The sequence below is a fragment of the Onychomys torridus genome, chromosome X (genome assembly GCF_903995425.1).
Source record: "Onychomys torridus chromosome X, mOncTor1.1, whole genome shotgun sequence".
Taxonomy (NCBI): domain Eukaryota; kingdom Metazoa; phylum Chordata; class Mammalia; order Rodentia; family Cricetidae; genus Onychomys; species Onychomys torridus.
In genome coordinates this window covers 76,487,499-76,509,009 of record NC_050466.1, presented here as the reverse complement: position 1 = coordinate 76,509,009, position 21,511 = coordinate 76,487,499, and the positions used below count along the sequence as shown (strand labels likewise).

Here is a 21,511-nt window from a genome sequence, read left to right as displayed (position 1 = left end):
GCTTAGTTGATTCAGTGGGCTTTGTGCTCCTGGTGTCCTCGGTCTCTCCTGACCCCTACAATCTTTCATTCCTCTCTTTCCTGGATTTCCCTGATCTCTGAAGTGAGGGACTCGTTAGAGATCTACAAGTTAGACTCTAGACTCTCCCTCTTCATGTTTGTGGGTCTCTGTGCTGACTGCCATCTGTTGCTGGTGGAAACCTCTTTGATGATGACTGTAAAAGAGTATAGCAGAATATCACTAATGATATTGATAATGAAAATCATTTCATTGATTTTTTTTGCCAGTTATATTTGGTTCTACCCTAGGTCTCTGGACTATCCAGTCTCATTTCTGGCTATCCAGGCAGTATAGGCCCTCAAGTTAAATCAAATATTGATGTGGGAGAAATGTTCTTCCCCAGGAATGAGGCCCCTAATTGGTTATGTGATTGAAAGTAATCAATCATGCAATCATACACATACAATTAACAATAAATGGACTGAGTAGGTTGTATTTATATATTTCAGAATATATATATATATATGACAATAACAATGAAGAAGAGGCAGTGATTTCAAGGGAGGGGTGAAGAGAAGAAAGGGGGAAATATTGTCAATCAAAAGTTTTAAAAGATCTGCCAACAATTGCCTTGAGTTTGAAGAAAATTTCATTTGAAAAAACATAGCATATATAGGGAATAAAATGCAATATTTTAGGAAATTTAAGCATTATATAAGAATATATAGGGATTGTTTAAACATTTAGTACTATTGATAGATAATATACTCCACATTGTAAAGTATAAAATGCATAAACACCTGATTATAATAATAAATTGTAGTTTAACCCTCAAATATCACAGAATTATATAGAAAATAGGATAGAAGTACAAGAAAATCAAATTCTTATAAAACATATACTCTTAGGTTGTCCTACCCAGGTGTGTGTGTATGTGTATGTGTGTGTGTGTGTGTGTGTGTGTGTGTGTGTGTGTGTGTGTGTGCGTGTGTGTGTTTTGTTGTTGTTGTTGTTGTTGATTCTCCATACTGATTTCCAGAGGAGCTGCAGCAATTTACCTTCCATTATCAGTGAATGATAGCTCCACCACCATTCTCCACATCTTTGCCAGCATTTGTTTTCAGTTGTTTGGTAGTCTTAGCCATTCTGACTGGAGTGGGATGAAATCTCAAAATTGTTTTATTTTAATTCGCCTAATAGCTAAGGATGATGAACCTGTTTTGGGGGCATTTCTTAGCCCTCACTATATCTTCTATTGAAAACTCTCTGTTTACACGAATCATTATATTTATTGACTTATGTATATTGAATCAACCATAGGATAAAGTCAACTTGACTGGATTTTTCATATGTGCTTGTATTTAGCTTGCTAGTATTCTACTGAGGATTTTTGTATCTGTGTTCATTGGTGATATTAGTTTATGCTGTGGTGTGTGTGTGTGTGTGTGTGGTCTTTTCAAGGTTTTGGTATTAGAGTAACACTGGTTTAATACAAGGATTTGGGGAGTTATCCTTGTATTTCTTTCTTTCTTTTTATAAAATGTTAAAGGATTGGTTGTACTGCTTCTTTAAAAGTCTCACACAATTCTGCTGTGAATCCATCTGTATCTGAACAGTTAATAGTTTGAAGACTTTTTATTACTGTTCATATCTCCTCATTTTTTATGGATCTATTTTGGCTACTGGTCTTTTCTTTATTTAACTTTATGTTTTTCTGTTGTATTGGGTGTGAACTATTACAGATATGTAAGTACAGCCACACAGTTTTGTCCATTTTTGTCTGCCTTATTTTTTGTCAAATTATATATTAAAATTCACTCATGTTGTAGTGTGTATTAAGATTTTAATCCCTTTAAAGTGAAGATGACTCATCACATGAATATATTACTTTGTTTACAAGTAAATGTGTACATGCATTGTTTATGTCATATATATATATATAATGATTCTATGAAAATTGCTGTAAATATTTATTTGAGCCTCTGTTTTTAATTTTTTAAGTTAATACCTAGAATTACAACTGCTTAATCTGCATACTCATTTGAGGAGTTAACGCAACAGGTCACATTTTACAGGATTACTCAAAATGTACAAGATTTCTCATTTCTCTAAATCCGTGAGAATACTTGTTCTTTTCTTTTTTTGAAGGGGGTTATTTTTGTTTCTGATAATAGCCACTATAAAAGGTATGTGGTGGTATCTTGTTATGATTTTGCATATCTTTAAATAAGATGAGAACTTCTGATTTTTATAATCACCTATCAAGTGAGTAAGATAATTTCTATTCCTAATTTGTTGATTTCATCAGGAATAGATACTAGATTGTTTCAATGTGTTGCTTTATTGATTGATACATTCTTTTACTTTTGATTACTTTAAAGGGCTTTAAATGTTGGCTAACTTTTGAATATTGAATCAACTTTCATGGGATAAATTCCACTTAGGCACTGCATGTATTCTTTTAATATGCTGATATTGGCTTTTTCGAATTGTGTTGATGATTATTTTGTGTTTGTATTTATGAAATAACTGTTTTTTATTTTTGTGTTATTTTTTTCTATATTTTTATTAATTTAATTTTTCTCATAACATAGAAAATATTAGTTTGGTGACATTTACATACATAATTAGCTTACGTTCCTACTCTCCCACCACATGCTCTTCTATCTCTCTTTCCCCTGCCTCCATTTATGTTGTATTACAAGTATTCTCCTTTTCACTTCATATCACATATATTGTTAACCACTTTGATCCTCCTTTGTAGCCTCATTTTATCTATTTCATGGAATAATTTCTAATATTCAAGGTTCTATCCATACTCAGTACTGCACACACACATACACACGTACACATACACACACATTTTAAAAGGTAGTATCCACATATTAGATAAAGCATTAAATATCATGAACTATTGCTCTTTCTGAGTCTGAATGGCCTCACTTAAATATAATATTTTCCAGTTCCATCTGTTACTGCATTATAGTATCTGGGCTGGCTTTTCCTGGCTTCTTGGCCTTGAATTTGAAATAATGGCTGATAAGGATTTCAAAACTAATGAGAAAACTATATAGGAAACAAATCAACAGTTTGTATCAGAAAGAAATACGTTGTCAAAATTGACAACAATCTACACAAATGAGGGAACTCATAGGCTACCATTTTTAGTAGTGGTTTTCTTTTGTGGAATTAAAGAGAAGGAAGGCTTTGGTTGCTAAGAGATGTATTGTGGATAGTTCTCTGTTTTGGATTATGTAACCTTTGACTAATGAATCTGTCTTTTCACATGATGTTTCAATTTTTAATCTTATGTGTGCCCCAAAGTCCATAGACATAATATGGCAATGAAGAGATTCTTAAAGTGTTCACTTGCAGGAAAGAGACTCTTAATATACATGTACCCCAGACTATTTCAGGCCATGTTATCCCTTACGTTTCTTTAATTCTTTCTTTCTATATTTCTTTCTTTCTCTCTTTTTTCTCCCTTCCTTCCTTCCTTCCTTCCTTCCTTCCTTCCTTCCTTTCTTTCTTTCTTTCTTTCTTTCTTTCTTTCTTTCTTTCTTTCTTCCCTTACATTTGTAACCACAAGTATTAGGGATGCATTATAAGAGAGATTGCCCAATTTTGATTGTCTTAAGTGGAGAAAAACTTGTTCCATTATTCAGAGGGTAGTGTGCCTGAACTTCTGTACAGGAGGGGTCCTAAGTTACCAATAGGTATCTGAGGATCTCAGGTTGTCAAGCGCATTATTAGAAGAGGTATGTATGTATAACATAAGCCAAGTGGAATTTCAGTTATTTCCAATGCTTATCTACCTCATATCGATTTTCTTGGAAACATCTTTCTCTATGGATGAGTAAAATTTCTTACATAAAATTACCAAAAGGTCCTCTCCTTCAAATGGTTCTAGTTGTGTCAAGTTAACTTAAAATTAACTAGCACAAGTAGATTGTCAATAGTTAAGGAACAAAGCTATGGATCTGGGTTTGTGCGATGTGTGGTAATATTGTGTTCCCAAAAATATTGTGCACCCTAATAAACTTATCTGGGTCAGAGAACAGAACAGCCACTAGATATAGAGGCCAGAAAATGGTAGCACTCATTACAATGCCTTTAATTGTAGCATTCCAGAGGCAGAAATCCCTCTGGATCTCTGTGAGTTTAAAGCCACATTGGAAACAGCCAGGCATGATGATTCATGCCTTACACCCAGGGAGTGATGGCAGAAAGCAGAAAAGGTATATAAGGTGTGAGGACCAGGAACTAGGCTGGTTAAGCTTTTAGGTTTTTAGCAGCAATTCAGCTGAGATTCATTCTGGATGAAGACTTAGGAGGCTTCCAGTCTGAGGACACAGGATCAGCTGAGGAATTGGCAAAGTGAGGAAGCTGTGGCATTTTCTCTTCTCTAATCTTTCAGCATTCACCCCAATACCTGGCCCTGGCTTTGTTTTCATTAATAAGATCTTCTAAGGTTTGTGCTACAAGATTGCTCATTGGATGTTTGCCATGTGAGCATGAAAACTTGAGTTTTATCCCCAGACAAGAAGGGGAGAACTAACTTCCATATGTGTACCTTTACAAACTCTTTTGACTATATGCCCAAAGTGTATGGTTACATGAAATGGCAATTTTATTTGTATTGTTTATATTTATATTATTTCTATAATATTTGGATCAATTTACATTTGGGCCAATACGTCTGTCATTCATTTATTTATTTATTTATTTATTTATTTATTTATTTATTTATATTTGTGTTTTAGTTTTACAGCCATGGGTTCCCCTGTCCTCCCCACTCCTGCCCCCACCCACACCTTCCCCCCAGCCCCTCCCCTCCATTCCCATCTCCTCCAGGGCCAAGACACCCCTGGGGATTCAGCTCAACCTGTTACATTCAGTACAGGCAGGTCCAGTCCCCTCCTTCCAGGCTGAGCAGAGTGTCCCTGTGTAAGCCCAAGGTTCCGAACAGCCAGCTCATGCACTAAGGACAGGTCCTGGTCCCACAGCCTGGATGCCTCCCAAACAGTTCAAGCTATTCAATTGTCTCACTTATCCAGAGGGCCTGATCCAGCTGGGGGCTCCACAGCCTTTGGTTCATAATTCATGTGCTTCCATTCGATTGGCTATTTGTCCCTGTGCTTTTTGCAATCTTGGTCTCAACAATTCACACTCTTCTGTCTTTTTTAACAATACCTACACTAACAAATATGAACTGATTTCTCTTTTTTATTTTAATTCTATTTATAGATAGTGACAATGCATTTTTTTCATTTATTTTTTCCCAACTTGGTGAACCAATGACTTTCATTGGGTTTTATGGGTGAAAAGTTACTTACAGGAGCCGAAATGGCTAAAAGATAGCCGTATCTCCAACGCCCACCCCAGAATGGCTGACAGCTCAGAAAGCTAGGAGCACACTGCCCAGCCTGCAGGCAGCTCAATGGTTCGGAGAGTGTCCATCCTAGGTGCCTTGGTGGATCTAAACCTCTGATAGGCAGCTCAACTGCTTTCTGTTTCTTCCAGGCAGTCATATCTGAGAGTCTTCTATCCAGCTTTGTTTGAGACTCTTCTTTACAACTTGGCTTTCTGAGTCCTCTTGGCAGCTTGGCTAGGCTGCAAGTTTTCTTTGCAGCTTAGCTCTCTTCTGTCTTTTGGCTATGGATATCTGCATCTACTTCCATTAGTTACTGGATGAAGGCTCTCTGATGATAATAGGATAGTCATCAATCTGATTACAGGAGAAAGCGAGTTCAGACAACCTCTCCATTATTGCTAGGAGTCTTAGCTGCGATGGTTCTGTGTATTCCTTTGAATTTCTCTGGTACAGGTTTTTCCCTAAGCCCAAAATGGCACCCTCTATCAAGATATATCTTTCAATACTTTCCCTCTCCATCCTGACTCAACCAAACCAATCCCTCGTTTCCATCTCCCCTTTCCCTCCCCTCAACCCCCTATCCCCAGTTTGCCCAGGAGATCTCATCTATTTCCCCTCCTAGGGAAACCCGTGTGTCACTCTTAGAGTATTCCTTGTTACCTAGCTACTCTGAGACTGTGGATTGTACCCTGGCTATATATACTTTGCTTTACATCTAATAGCTACTTATGAGTGAGTACATAGCATGTTTGTCTTTCTGAGTCTGGGTTACCTCTCTCAGGATGATTTTTCTCTAGTTCCACGCTTGCAAATTTCATGATGTCATTGTTTTTTGTTTTGTTTTGTTTTACCATGAGTAATACTCCCCTGTGTAAATGTACCACGTTTTTATGTGCATATTTGTCATTTGGATACTCTGGAGAAAATTTATTTAAGTCTTTTGTTCATTTTAATAGGAATATTTGTAAGTTTTCTGATGTTTTTTTGTTTGCTATTAACCTTAATAATTTCCTAACATGTTTTATCAAGTAACCATTTATTAAACATAATTTATAGTTATTTTATTGTGTTTAAAGTTTGACTTTTAACTTACCTTATTATTACTTAAGATGCACAAAAGCTTTTCAATTTATTATTGACAGACCTACACGTGTTTCCTTTCATTGTCTTACTTACTGTTCTGTTACTGTGATCAAACATTTTTTCCAGAAGCAATTTATAGAAGGGAGAATTTATCTGGGCTTATAGTTCCAGAGGCATAATGGTCCATCATGTCTGGGAGACATAGCAGCAGGCGGACATGTTAGCTGCAGTAGCAAACTAAGAACTTAGATGTTTAGTGGCAAGCACTTCATCAACTTCATCAGAAAAAGAAAGAGAGCACTGAGAAAGGAAAGAGGCTTTGAAACCTCAAAGCCAGGTACAGGGATGTACTAACTCAAGTAAGGCTATACTTAGTAGATTTCTCCAAACAGTATTGCCACCTGGTGACCTGTGTCCTTTTAGAGAAAACTGTGTTTAAGTATGTTCTCTTCCCTCCCTTATCACTCACACCCTTGCCTCCAAAACCTCCTGCCCCAATGTCTGTTCAAGTCTCTTTTTCCTCTTTCATTTCAGATGTGTCTTTTTGCCTTCATCCATAGTGTACATGAAAGAGTGCAGTAAGGCAACTCCTGAAATGGATACTTCATGGTTGAGGGAAAAATGTTTTATTGTGGATAAGCGAGAGAAAATTTCCAGAGCATTTGGAGGAGTTCAAAGAAGAGAGAAAGAGAAGTTGACTGGACATGACCAGGGCTATCTGTGAGAGAGGTGAGCATGTGGGGGCATGGATAGTAGAGATAACAAGAGAGAGAATAGTGAGAGTTGCAGTGGAAGGCAGACAGGGAGTATGAGGAGAGCTAGGATCTGAGGTGAGAAGTTCCAGGAGGCTAGCATGGGGGCTTTGAAATGTATAAGAAGTAGTTGTGAGTAGGAACTGGGGGATCCTGGAAGCCAGCATGGGCTTTGATATGCAACCATTGGTATATATCAATGGAGAGCCATGTATCCCTTCTGCCAGATGAGAAGGGAAATGATTCTTTTGGGGGACGGGAAACTCTTTATCAAGATCCTGAGGAATGCTGGCTTTTACCTAACATGGATACGTACTTCCATGGTCTAGCTTGAGCTCATTTCTGAATATATATACTTCCTGAGGCCTAACACTCAACATCTATTTTGTCCATGTCTTGGTCTCCTTTCCAGTTTATTTGCCTTTCCTCACATTTGCCCTCTCTCTCTCTCTCTCTCTCTCTCTCTCTCTCTCTCTCTCTCTCTCACACACACACACACACACACACACACACACACACACACACACACATACACACACACACACACATACACACACACATACACACACACACACACACACACATACACACACACACACACACACACACACACACACACACACACACACACATACACATTCTACAGGTTAGTATCTATCCATTAGAGAGAATATTAGATGTTGTATCTCTGAGTTTAGTTCACTGTGATAACAGATATACATACACTTGCACTTACATTGTAGCTCCTTTCACAACAGTGAGGAAATGGAGCAGCTTAGATGTCCTTTAGTGAATGAATGGGTAGGGGAAATGTGGTCCATACACATAGGGGACTTTTATTCAGCTATAAAGAAAAAAGTAACTATGAAATTTACAGGAAAATGGATGAATCAGAACAGTGTATTAAGAGAGATGACCTAAACATTTTGACCTCTTAGTGAGTTTTGTCTATTTATATATTGATTTTTGTATATAATTTGATGCTTATTTGGTTACCATGTAATACAATTTTCTGTTGTTGATTATCTTTTCACTTTAAAAAGGCTTGTGATAATGCAGAACAATTTAATTGGCTTTTGACTTTGTAAATTATGTTCTTGTCAGGAAATTATAAAAGCCAGGATATTATTATAAAAGAAACAGTGGTATTTCATAATCTCACCAACTATGCAAAATTATATCTTATTCTGGCAGGATATAGATGCATCTATGTGCCAGTTTTTTATTGTTAATACAAAAATTAAAAAGAAGATATATCAGATTATCCATTTTATTATTATTATTATTATTATTATTATTATTATTATTATTATTATGACATGAATTTACTATGTAGCCTTGGCTGTCCAGGAACTCACTATGTAGATTAGGCTGACCTAGAACTCACAGCACAGTCTCCTGAATGCTGGGATTCCAAGTGCACAGCATCATACTCAGACAGTATAAATTTGTTTTCTTACCTTTTCTTATGAGCATTCACCTTTCATTATGAAATCTTGATTTATAATGTTCAGTGAATTTGTAGGTTGGGAGACATAGCAAAATAACATTTATCAGACTAAGAAAAAAACAGAATGTCTATTTACATGGTCTTCAAGACAGGGATTCAGATGAGGAAGTCTATTTTAAATATTCAGAGCTTAAAATTCAAACTGATTTTGGGTAGTTACACATTATGCTGATGAGCCCTTAAGACGTTATAGTTCACAAACTAAAATGGAGTGATCCTTCTATCTCCAGTCAAGGTATGCTGAGGTATGTGTGTTCAACAAGAAAAAGATTTGCACCCCAGCAATGGCTCTGCAGATCACTGTGTGGTACCATCCTACCTTGGGAGCTGCCACAGCTTGCTGGAGTGCTCTAGGAATCATGTTTTATGTCTCCTTTATTTTGAAGCAGTATCTTTTAAATGAAGATATTTTTATGTATATGTAACAACAAGGGGGAAAAGGCCATAAATTTGAAAGAGAGCAAGCAGGGGGTTATGGGAAATTTTGATGGGAAGAAAAGGAAAGGGGAAATGATGTAATTGTATCATAATTTTTTTAAAAAAAATTGAAGGAAACAACAAAAAAACTAAGCTAAAAAGATATTGGAATCAACCTCTGGACTCTACATAAACACACACACATACACATACAGAAACACACACACATGTGTATATATATATATATATAAATGGACATCCATACACACATTTACACATACCCACATGAACACAGATGAACAACTCGTACATATACAAACACAAAAATGTTCAGAGGATTTTGATAATGTACAGAAAAACGTATTTTCTCTAGGCTCTGGCTTGGAGATTCAAACAAATAATTGCAACTTCAATTTAGTCTACTGTAATTTGTATATTTATTTTTAGAGCCATTATAATACTCTGTTTTATAAACCATACTTCACTTAGGCTTTATTAAGTATTCATGAAATTTTTAATATCTGTTGAAAAACACCTTTATGGAAAGCCATCATTAATTATTTTTATAAGGTTTTGATGAAACTGGACTTTATAGTTAAAGGTGAATAATTGGGTATAAAGGAACATGTCACACTTATTTTATCTTTTACCTTTTGGTTTCCTTCCTTTTGTGTTTAGGAAAAATGCTTCAAACGCCAATCATATAATATGTATGTATATTTTCTTCCACAATCTTTTTCTTTCAGAAAATGTCACTCTTGAATCTAATGAGAATTTGTTTCAATGAACAAGATGCTGCAGGTAATTGGTTTACTTCCAAGGCCTCACTAGCACCCCTGTGGGCATCTGCAAATGTAGCCAACTCTTTCTCAGCAGTTTTAAATGTCATTGTCATTGAATATTGTTTATCTAATCTTTAGCCTGTTTGTGAGCTTCCCTTTCTGAGTATACAATGTAGTGGTTCAATTGCAACTTCTGTTGCTACACAGACCATTGTGTAGACGCTTGGTGTTTTTCCAAACCTAGTGAATGAGCAAGATGTTCTGTATCTCAGTATCCTTTTCTGGAAGACTGGTATAATCACAATATATACTTCTTAGATTTTTTGAAGGATTAAATGATATGAAATAAGAAAATGAATTAAAGAAAGTACTAAAGATTAAAGATATGTTGTAGAATACTCAAAAATGCTGACAAACCCTGAATTTACAAAACCCTATCTCAAAATGTACAGCTTCACTTGAAATATTTAAAAATATATTTTAATAATTAAGGTGCTATTCTTTCATTACACTTTGCTTTTAGTTTTATATTTATTATTTTTCACATTTATTCTTAATTATTCACTTTAAATTTGATCGTTTAAAAATTGGTGTCATTGTCCATTGGCATGGAATATTTATTCCACATTTATTTTCAGATTTTAAGTATAAAAAGTATTTCAGCAAAGTTTAATTTTTTTCAGAAAATATCCTTATATTTTATGTTATAGTTATATTCTATCACTGTGTTTTCCTTATTAAATATATATATAAAATATTGTCTGTTTTAAATGTATTTTCTAAATATTTAAACCAAATGAAAATTATATTCTGTTTCTCTTACTTTCTAGATGTGTATGTACACTGGAGCAAATTACTCAATCACTTGTGCTTTATTTTATCACATATAAAAGATAGATTTATCAGATCCTATCCAATACAATTTGTATGAGGACAATTATGTAATTTTTTCAAATTATTATATTTATTTTCCAGCTGTTTCACTTGAATTTCTCTGCAACAATTACATTGCTTGCCAAAAATAAATGTTTTCCTCATTTCTCATGCTTATTCATTTTATTTCTGTTACATACTTCACACAAATGCTGTAATTTCCAAAATATTTAAAACTGAATTATAGCCATGTATGTTCACATATATACCTGCATCTTTTTTTTCTTGAAAGAGGATTCTAATGAAGCATGAACATAGCTGGGACAGTTGTATTTTGTTGTATAGAATAGTTATCTTCTACTACCAATTCACTCTGATGCTTTTTCCAGAAATTGATAGTTTATTTTAAAAAATATTACAGCATTTACATTACATAAATCCTTATCATAATAGATTCACTGATATTGTATAATATTCATATTTTAGAACAAATTGTGCTTTATCATGTATATAATTATTTTAATAACTAATAAATTTCATTAATCACATTTAGTGCTGTTGTATGAACTTACATGAGTCAATTTGGCTTTCAGATTTCATCAGATAGCTTTGTCAAGTTTGTTGTCAAGGATATCTTTTAAAATGTAATAGATATTTTTATTCTTTATGCTATGAAATGAATTAAATGGTATCATGAAATAAGTAATTTTTTTTGTAAATTTTGTTATAAGGTCTTTAGAATCTGGCATATTTTAGAGAAGAATAATTTTAAAGATATATTTTTTTCTGTTCCTTTTGCCTATTTTAAGACAATTTTGATTTTTTTAAAAAGAAATCTAAGCTTCCTCTAAAACTAAAAACTAAAACTTAAAATCCTGTTTGTTGTTTGATTTTCTTTTACATAACTCTATCGTTAGTTATAGCATCACTATCTTATTTAATATTGTAGATCAATAATCCCCATTATGGTGCGAATTCTTAAGCTACATTTCAATCTAAGGTTCAGGATGTTACATAGACAGCCTGTAAAAAATTCTGGTAAAGGTACTATTGGCCAGATGTCAGAGTCGGCTAGGAAAATATGCTTACCTCTCTCTTCGCTTCTACAAATGTACGTGTTCACAATTTTTCCTTGTGCATATTTTAACTTTGATGAGCTAGAAGAAAGCTTCATAACTAAGAATTAGAATCTCATTTTTTTTCCTGAATCTTGTGAGACATTCCAGTTGTCAAAGAGACTGATCAGAAAATAAAATTTTGCTGTGGATATTGCTCTGTGTAAATAAAGTTCTGATTGGCCAGTGGCCAGGCAGGAAGTATAGGCGGGACAAGAGAGTAGAGAATTCTGGGAAGTAGAAGGCTGGAGAGAGACACCGCCAGCTGCCGCCATGAGAAGCAACATGTAAAGACAGTGGTAAGCCACAAGCCATGTGGCAAAGTATAGATAAGCAGAAATGGGTTAATTTAAGATAGAAAAGGTAGATAACAAGCAGCCAGCCACGGCCATACAGTTTGTAAGCAATATAAGTTTCTATGTGCTTTCTTGGTTGGGTCTGAGCAACTGTGGGACTGGCGGATAAGAGAGATTTGTCCTGACTGGGCCAGGCAGGAAAACTCTAACTACAAATGGCGCCCAACGTATTGACAAGAGTTTCCACCTAAAACCTGACAAAAAAGATTCTAAGACAGAGCTAAAAACAGCTTCCTAATTGTCTCTCTCAAGTTAGCGGCAGCCTGCTGTTTTGAGCTTCTATGGCGGGTTCCTGGCGTGTTCGTCTAACCTGCAGTGTGGCAGGAATGAGGAATCTACAAGCGACACTTTACTCTGCTGCGTGGTGGATTTAGCCTTTGCTAGTTAAAAAAAAAAAAAAAAAGATTTCTGGGCTATGCGCTGCTTTGATAGAACTGCTTCTGATGGTTGATGGTACACATGGCTCTAGACCCAGAGCTGGCGGTAAACTGTACCACTGCCATGTTGGGAAGCTGAGGTAGGTGGAGTCAGCAGCCACAGTGGCATTTCAATCTTACAAAGATGGATATTACACAGAGAATCTGGTTTGTCTTGTCTTTGGGATTTTTAACTGCAGAAAAAGATCTGATCGTAAAAGCTGTTGAGTTAAACAAATATGTAAATTTTAAAGGTACCCTGACTTCAACATTTGGATATAAGGATATGTTGCTTTGGAAAAGAGTCTCTGCTTTTGTTTCCACAGAAAGCCAGAGGCTGTGGATTTGTTCCAGATTAAGGTACATCAGGTTTGATCAGCCAAGACCACCTGAAAGGTCTCCGATGACACCATGGCCCAGATGATCCAACATCCAGAATGCTTTCAAGGCAACTGGCTCAGAGGTTCACCCTAATGGACTACTCCATAATCCTAAAATTTTCTTTGTGTCCCCATAAGATACAGAGCCCCCCTCCAGCAGGAAGTAGTAAGAGAAACTGTGCCCAATTTCCCAAAATTATCAAGCTGGCTTTGGAGATGGAATTGGCTCACTCCTTCTCTAAACCCAGACATATTGCTAAAAGAAAAGGTTAAGAGATTCTTGTGTCCCAAATCAGAAGAGCCCTCTGGTGTGGGACAGAGAAAAAAAACAATATTTTTCTTTAAAGCAGGTTGGTTATAAATGAGATCTCTTTCTAAAGAAGAAAGGGGAATATGACATAGATATAATAGGATGAAATGGTAGATTAGGGAACTTCTAAAGAGCAACAACTTGTTTAAAATGTTTTACATTGGTTTAAATTTTAGTCTATTGACACAAACTTAGTTAATTTTGTTATATTGTTGTATATTTCTACTCTTGTTTAAGGTATTATGTTTATATAGCTCATTTAAAATTGTAATGGATAATTAAAAATAGATTAATAACTGGTCATCTATGATAATCATACTCATAGCCATATTAGTTAAGTCTTCTAGGTATACACAGAGATATTTCAGATAGACAGGTACTCTTCAAACACTTCAAAGGTCTACAGAATCTGGCATTTAAAATACTTTTAAAATTTAGACTTTCTGGACAGTGAGACATATCTGCTCCTGGCAGCACCAATTTACTTCAGAGAGGAAGATAAGCATTGAAGACACTTCATATGGAATTTATCTTCACCTTGGCAAAAATAGCCATTTGGGCAAGAAACTTGTCTTGCCTGGACTGCTTGATCAAGTGGACATGCAGGACCCATAGAAAAGTGACCACTGAACTTTGCTTGACAAAATGGTCCTTCAGGTTCCTGCTTCACAGAGGAATCTGCCAGACATTCTACAGGACACTGAGAAAAGTGATCGAGAGACTCTAGCCCTGTGGGCTGAAGACAAATGCCCCAACTTTACAAAGGAACATTAGGTGACTGTTCAGGCTGCCAGCTGTCTCTGTCTACCCTGCAAGACTCCCGAAAGTTGCTTGCATCCTTCTCCCGGTTCTCAGGTAATATTATATCCTTCTGAGGTCTTTGATGTGGTTGAAGACTAGATAGTTATAATTTCCTCAGTTATGATACAAGATAAGTTAGATATAAAACCTTAGACTCACCAATATAAGATAGGATATCTTCTTTAATAATGTAACTATAATTCTTGCTTGATAATTGTTTTGTTATATGTAATTTTACTATGTAAAAGTTAAAACCTTCCTTAAAAAAAAAAAAAAAGAAAAGGGGAAGTGCTGTGGATATCGCTCTGTACAAATAAAATGCTGTTTGGCCAGTGGCTAGGCAGGAAGTATAGGCGGGACAAGAGAGAAGAGGATTCGGGGAAGTAGAAGGCTGGAGAGAGACACCGCCAGCCGCCGCCATGAGAAGCAACGCGTAAAGACACTGGTAAGCCACAAGCCACGTGGCAAAGAATAGATTAACAGAAATGGGTTAATTTAAGATAGAAGAAGCAGATAACAAGAAGCCTGCCACGGCCATACAGTTTGTAAGCAATATAAGTTTCTATGTGCTTTCTTGGTTGGGTCTGAGCAACTGTGGGACTGGCGGGTAAGAGAGATTTGTCCTGACTGGGCCAGGCAGGAAAACTCTAACTACAAAATTTATTACCTGGGTTCCTTTTTGGAATTATATTTGAACTTAGCCAATTGTAACAGGATTTTATTTCTTAGGTTACATGCTTTTTTAAAAGAATATTGCTTTTGTAAAAGCCATATTTTTCTTGTATTTTTTCCCATTCATCTCAAAGTCCTTTACTCTTCAGGTGCATTTATCTAATCAATATGACTATGCTTCTATATGTCATAGATGTTCTGAATGAAGCCAAAATAACAAAAATTTAAACACTTGCTTACCTTAATTCCAAAATTGTCAGTTTCCCAAAAGTTTCACTTTAATAATTTTCCTTTCACTGAAATATAATAACAATCATTTTCTGACACTGTATTTATTTTCCTTGATATTTGGGCAATGCTACCAATTATCCACATTTTTTTTCACCTGTATAGAAGGGGAAATGATTATTTGGCTTACACTCCTCTGTCACAGTCTATCTTTGGTATATTTTCTTTTCTGTCTCTTTTGCCTATTTTAAGATAATTTTGAAATCAACTACTTTATTTTTTGTACTTAATGATAATTATGACAGCTGGTATTTTTAATTAATTTACAATCTGATAACATATAGGAGAGTTCTCTAAAAATATAAGATGCAGAATAAGAAAGATAACAAACAATTATATTAATTTTCTCAAATCTACTTTAAAATATCCATTCATCAATAAAAGGAAATTTTGGTCACAGTAGCTTATAGCAATATCAACCTCAGAAATAATTTTATAATCTATCAAAATGTTTTAGCACACTCTAGTGGCAAAATTTGTAATTTAGCCTAAAATAAAATCTTACCACTCAGAAAAACTAAGTAGGTTACACACATAATTTATCTTAGGTATCAGTACTGTAAAATAAAGTAAAACGTGCTCCAAATATTTCTAGTTCATAACATGCTACTATTTTCTGTTTATTACTATGTGCTTTAGCTAGCATGTGATAATCTCCTGAAACAAGACTCAGTAAAAATGGTTATAGTCAAAATTACGGTTCACTACAGAGAAGAGGTGCAGAAGAGTGAGCAAAGGGCAAAACAGCTAAGTATTTTCTCAGGGTGCATTATCTCACTGGCATTAATCCATTAATGTGTAACAGTGGAAACAATGATAGTCCAACCTGGGATGCCTCTCTATTTTTACTATATTCAGATTAGAAAACTTAGTTCAATCTAGAAATGAACCTGTAAAATTTCTTTATATTGGCATTCAGTTGCTTCAACTAATATTCATTAAAATCTGAAAAGTTTTTCAATAGCTCACTAATGTATTGAATTTCACGTTTTGGTTTACTCCAGGAACTTAAGTAGCTAAGTTACAATGTAATAACTTCTGACTCAGGGAAAAAGACAACAGTACTAAGAGATTTTGTTCAAATCATAAATATCAGTTTATTTCCACATCGTTACTATAAAACCAATCAATTCAAGCCATGTCATATTTTGTTTGTATATATTTATCTATATATTTTTTATGCATGTGTATATTTGTCTGTGTTTACATTTGAACAGCTTCTATTGCTTCTCATGGATATCATAATTTCTATTCCATATTTACTTCAAAAGAGCGCCATTGATTTTGGATTGCTTATTTTACTAACACTGTAATGGTTCCTCTTTTATAAACCACACAATTGATATATCTAATTATTGCCTCTCATTAATTAGCCTTTTTAGTGTCTGCAGTGGTTCCTAGTAATGTTTGAATGTACCCCGGTGGAAGCTTCAGTTGAAAAATTTTGTGTAACAATGGTATTTGTAAATTTTCACATTTATCTACAGTAGAGCCTGGCCATTTCATTCCTAGGTTTTATGCAAGGGAAATTACAGTCTATAATTTCAAGTAGAATTCAATAAATTTCATTAAAAGTCACATAATTTTATTATGAGCATATCTACAACCTTAAATTTTTGTCATTTCTTTATGGAAAGTACATTGAAAAATCAAATATTTTCATTACTCAATGTATATAAACATCAAAGTATCACATTGTATTTCACAAATAGGCAAAATTATATTGTGTAAAAAATTTAAAAATTAAGAAATACATGTATCATTTATTCAGGAAAACATATATGATTGTAAAACCCTTTTACAATGAAACACTTTGAACAACATTATAGGTCGTTTACCCTGTTTTTTTGCTGAAGTTCAAAGGCCATATTAATCACTGAACTTTATAATCTTTCTCTTCTCACTCTAAATCTACATACAGTATCTCACCATTTCTCAAAAGAACAAATTATTCAAAGTACTTTTACTTCCAATTTCATATTCAGTAGCAGAATAACATGCAGAACATATTGTGAAATTTTTATTAGCTGCTGTTTCTCCTGAAAAAAATATATGTAGTATTATATATTAATTGTGTATATAATATATGCATATGTATACAATTTTCTTGGTTTCATTGTCTAATTCTCTGACCCCATTTTAGAGCACTTCAGCAATGCCCTAAGATATCATAAATCACTTGAAAAATAAGTCGTAGTTGGTTGATTTCACTCACAGTTAGAAAATTACACACACTGGGGTTGGGAATTTAGCTCAGTGGTAGAGCGCTTGCCTAGCAAGTGCAAGGCCCTGGGTTCCGTCCTCAGCTCTGGGAAAAAAAAAAAAGAAGGGAGAAAATTACACACGCACACACAAACATTTGTATAAAAAATATATTTTGAATCAGTTTATCAAGTATTTGCTTTCCTATTTCCCAAGTGTGCATATATACATATATATATATATATATATATATATATATATGTGGGAAGATATGGTAATACTGCTAAGAAACAAAACTATTATAACACACTTTGTTTTATCAGTTATCTATTTATAATTATTTGCCAGTAGCATTTACTTGTACACATTGTAGGATATTTCTTTTTAAATGTTGTCTTAAAATAGTCAATTTCTGGACAGATGGAAACCACCATTTACAATATGAATTTAGGTACTTATTTCACATAAATAGAATAAATACAAATGCTTGTTTTTTTTTTTTTTTTTTTTTTTTTTTTTTTTTTTTTTTTTTTTTTTATACAGTATCAGTATTTTACCTGGAGAGCTGTGATTTGAAACAGGTTTCTATTTGAATTTTTTTCCTTTAGAATTTCCTTTAAATTAATAACATGGGATTTTTCTGTTTACTGCCTACTGCAACTAGGGCCAGCTCTCATTTGCAATACTGTGGCTCCCAATATTGGGTAGCTTCACAGTGGAGGATTTGTAATCTCAAAAAAGATATATGATTTTAATCTTCTCAGAATTTAAGGTACCTAGAGTCTGTTTTTATAGCAATACTCTTTCTCCTATGATTTCTCTATTTGATCCATTTGTCCTAGTGAAAACGACAGCTCCTTTCTGTTCCCTTCAGCAAAGATAAAAATGCTTTCCCAAGCTTAAAGTGCTTATCTTCTCCTCAAGATAAACTTTTCACTGATTATAGATTATTTCAAGCTCAGTTCTTTGTTTACGATAAATTACATGCTAAATCTAAATGTCAATAGTGAGCTCCTGTGACTTAGAACTAAATTCTCATTAATTTGTTTCCTGGAGCTGTGTTCCTAGGATCTTTTAAATGGAGGGCAAGATAATAATCTGTGGTGATTAGGGAGTAGCCTTTGAATACAAGAAAACCTAACAAGATTAAATAATAGAAAATTGAATATCATTTAGAAAACGGCTTTGACAGCCTCAGATCTTACTATTATGCTGAGAGGTGAAAGAAATAAGTAGAAAAAAATATACTGTAGCTATAGTTAGTGTGCTTTAGACTCATGACCAAACACCAAATAAACATTTAGTCTATTGAATTTCCTACAGGGTTTTCAAGAAGAATGTTGGGCAGTTCTGCATCACATAATCTCTAGTAGCTACATAAGGTCAGTAAAGCTGAAAGGAATGTAGATTCAATCCTGTTTCAAAGTTTCAAGCAAACCGTGATGACTGATTCTGAAAGTCTTTTTTATTTCTCCCTTAGTGTTTTACCTTTCTTATACTGCTCAGTTTTGATGATGAGATGTTTGAGGTAATGTAGCTAAACATAAATAAGAGTGTAGCTTTATTTTCTAAAATTTCCTTAATGTTCTTCTAGTTTTTGCATTCCAAATATATGATATGAAGGTCAATTTAGAAAAATTTAAAAATCCTCACCTACTATACACTCTTCTTTACGACGAGCATTGTTGTAGAGTTGGAAGTCCTTGGAAAGATTTGAGTGTACTGATGGAGTAGAAAAATAAAACCATAAATGAATTTTTAAAAGGCTTGTTTTTAGGTTTTGTTGAGCTCATAGCAAAAGAAAACAACAAATCCCACAAAATTAACAATGTGGAAAATAAATTAACTCTTAATTTCAATTTTTATTTAATGTAAATGCAAATCTAGTCAGTCTCCAGTGAAATAATCCCATTTAGCTAAAAGACTTCACTTTGTTACTTCAGCTCAAGTTGTTTAAAAAGGTAAATTCCTTTTGCTCTTTTCTTCTGAATGTGGTTAACTTACTTATTGCTATCTTTAAAAAATAATTCATTCACTCTGGTTTATGGGTATATATGTGTCTCAGTGAGTGAATGTAACTTCTGTGTGGGAGCCTGTGGAGGACAAAAGATAACTAACAAAAGTTAGTTCCTTTAAAACTGGAGTTCAGGTAGTTGTGAACTGCCCAGCATGGATACTAGGTACTGAACTTAGGTCTACTGGATGAAGAGCATCCACATAGAACCATCTCTCCAGCCCTATTGCTGTCAGTTTTTATCACTGCCTTTCCTTTGTTTAAGAAACTATCTCTTATCCAAAGAGGGATGCATGGATTGCCCTGGGAAGGGGAAATAGATGAGATCTCAATGAATAAACTGGGGATGTGTAGTGGGCAATGGAGGGTAGGGGATGAGGGATGAGAACATAAGGGAATGAGATGGTCAAGCTGGAACAGGGATGGAGTGGGAGAGCAATGAAAGAGATACCATGATAGAGGGAGACATCATGGGGATATGGAGAAACTGGGTGCTAAGGAATTTCCCAGGAATCCCCAAGGATGGCCCAGCTTAGACTACTAGCAATAATGGAGAGGGTGCCTAACCTGGCTTACCTCAGTAATCAGATGGGTGAATAGCCTGTCATCATAGAGCCTTTCTCCAGTAACTTATGAAAGTAGAGGCAGAGATCCACAGCCAAACACCAAGCCTAGCACCAGGAGTCCAGTTGAAGAGCGAGAAGAAGAATTCTATGAGTATGGGGCATCAAGATCATGATAGGGAAAACTACAGAGACAACCGAACCAAACTAGTGGGAACTCATGAAATTTAGACCAACACTTGTGAAGCCTGCATGGGACTGGACTAGGCCCTCTGTGTAAGTGAGACAGTTGTGTAGCTTGAGCTACTTAAGGGGCCCCCTGGCAATAGGATCAGGATCCATGTGTGGTACATGAGCTGGCTTTTTGGAGCCCATTAACTATGGTGGGACACCTTGCACAGCCTTGAGGGGAGAGGCTTGGACCTGCCTCTACTGAATGTACCAAGCTCTGCTGACTCCCCATGGGAGGCCTTATCTTCTTATCAGAGGGAATGGGAAGTGGGTTGCAAATTCAAAGAATCTTGGAACTAGGCTGTGAGGAAAGTGTAGTTAGAGTTTTCCTGCCTGGCCCAGTCAGGACAAATCTCTCTCACCCGCCAGTCCCACAGTCTCTCAGACCCAACCAAGAAAGCACACAGAAACTTACATTGTTTAGAAACTGTATGGCTGTGGCAGGCTTCTTGTTATCTGCTTCTTCTATCTTAAATTAACCCATTTCTGTTAGTCTATTCTTTGCCACGTGGCTTGTGGCTTACCAGTGTCTTTACACGTTGCTTCTCATGGCAGCGGCTGGCAGTGTCTCTTTCCACCCAGCCTTCCACCTCCCAGAATTCTCTTCTCTCTGTCCCGCCTATACTTCCTGCCTGGCCACTGGCCAATCAGAACTTTATTTACACAGAGCGATATCCACAGCACTTCCCCTTTTCTTTTTTTTAAAGGAAGGTTTTAACTTTTACATAGTACAATTACATATAACAAAACAATCATCAAACAAGAATTACAGTTACAATATTAAAGAAGATATCCTATCTTATATTTGTGAGTCTAAGGTTTTTATATCTAACTTGTCTTTTATCATAACTGAGGAAATTATAACTATCTAGTCTTCAACCACATCAAAGACCTCAGAAGGATATAATATTACCTGAGAACCGGGAGAAGGATGCAAGCAACTTTCGGGAGTCTTGCAGGGTAGATAGAGACAGCTGGCAGCCTGGACAGTCACCTAATGTTCCTTTGTAAAGTTAGAGCATTTGTCTTCAGCCCACAGGGCTAGAGTCTCTTGGTCACTTCTCTCAGTGTCCTGTAGAATGTCTGGCAGTTTCCTCTGTGAAGCAGGAACCTGAAGGACCATTTTGTCAAGCAAATTTCAGTGGTCTCCTTTTTATGGGTCCTGTACGTCCAGTCGATCGAGCAGTCCAGGCAAGACCAGTTTCTTGCCCAAATGGCTATTTTTGCCAAGGTGAAGATAAACTCCATATGAAATGTCTTCAATGCCCATCCTCCTCTCTGAAGTAAATTGGTGCTGCCAGGAGCAGACATGTCTCACTGTACAGAAAGTCTAAATTTTAAAAATATTTTAAATGCCATATTCTGTAGACCT

At 35.3% G+C, this 21,511-nt stretch overlaps 1 long non-coding RNA gene across 3 annotated transcripts in view; it reads left to right on the top strand.

Moving 5' to 3' along the window:
• The window catches only part of LOC118574232, a 33,136-nt gene extending 21,596 nt beyond the window's left edge, over positions 1 to 11,540 (top strand). For 2 of the 3 annotated variants that reach the window (XR_004943705.1, XR_004943706.1), the window contains exons 2-3: positions 6,992 to 7,186; positions 9,883 to 10,388. This is a non-coding gene — a long non-coding RNA (uncharacterized LOC118574232). Of the gene's footprint in view, positions 1 to 6,991; positions 7,187 to 9,882; positions 10,389 to 10,748 lie in introns of those variants that run through there. The other variant, XR_004943707.1, reaches the window with a different exon arrangement.
• Positions 11,541 to 21,511: the final 9,971 nt, after the last annotated feature.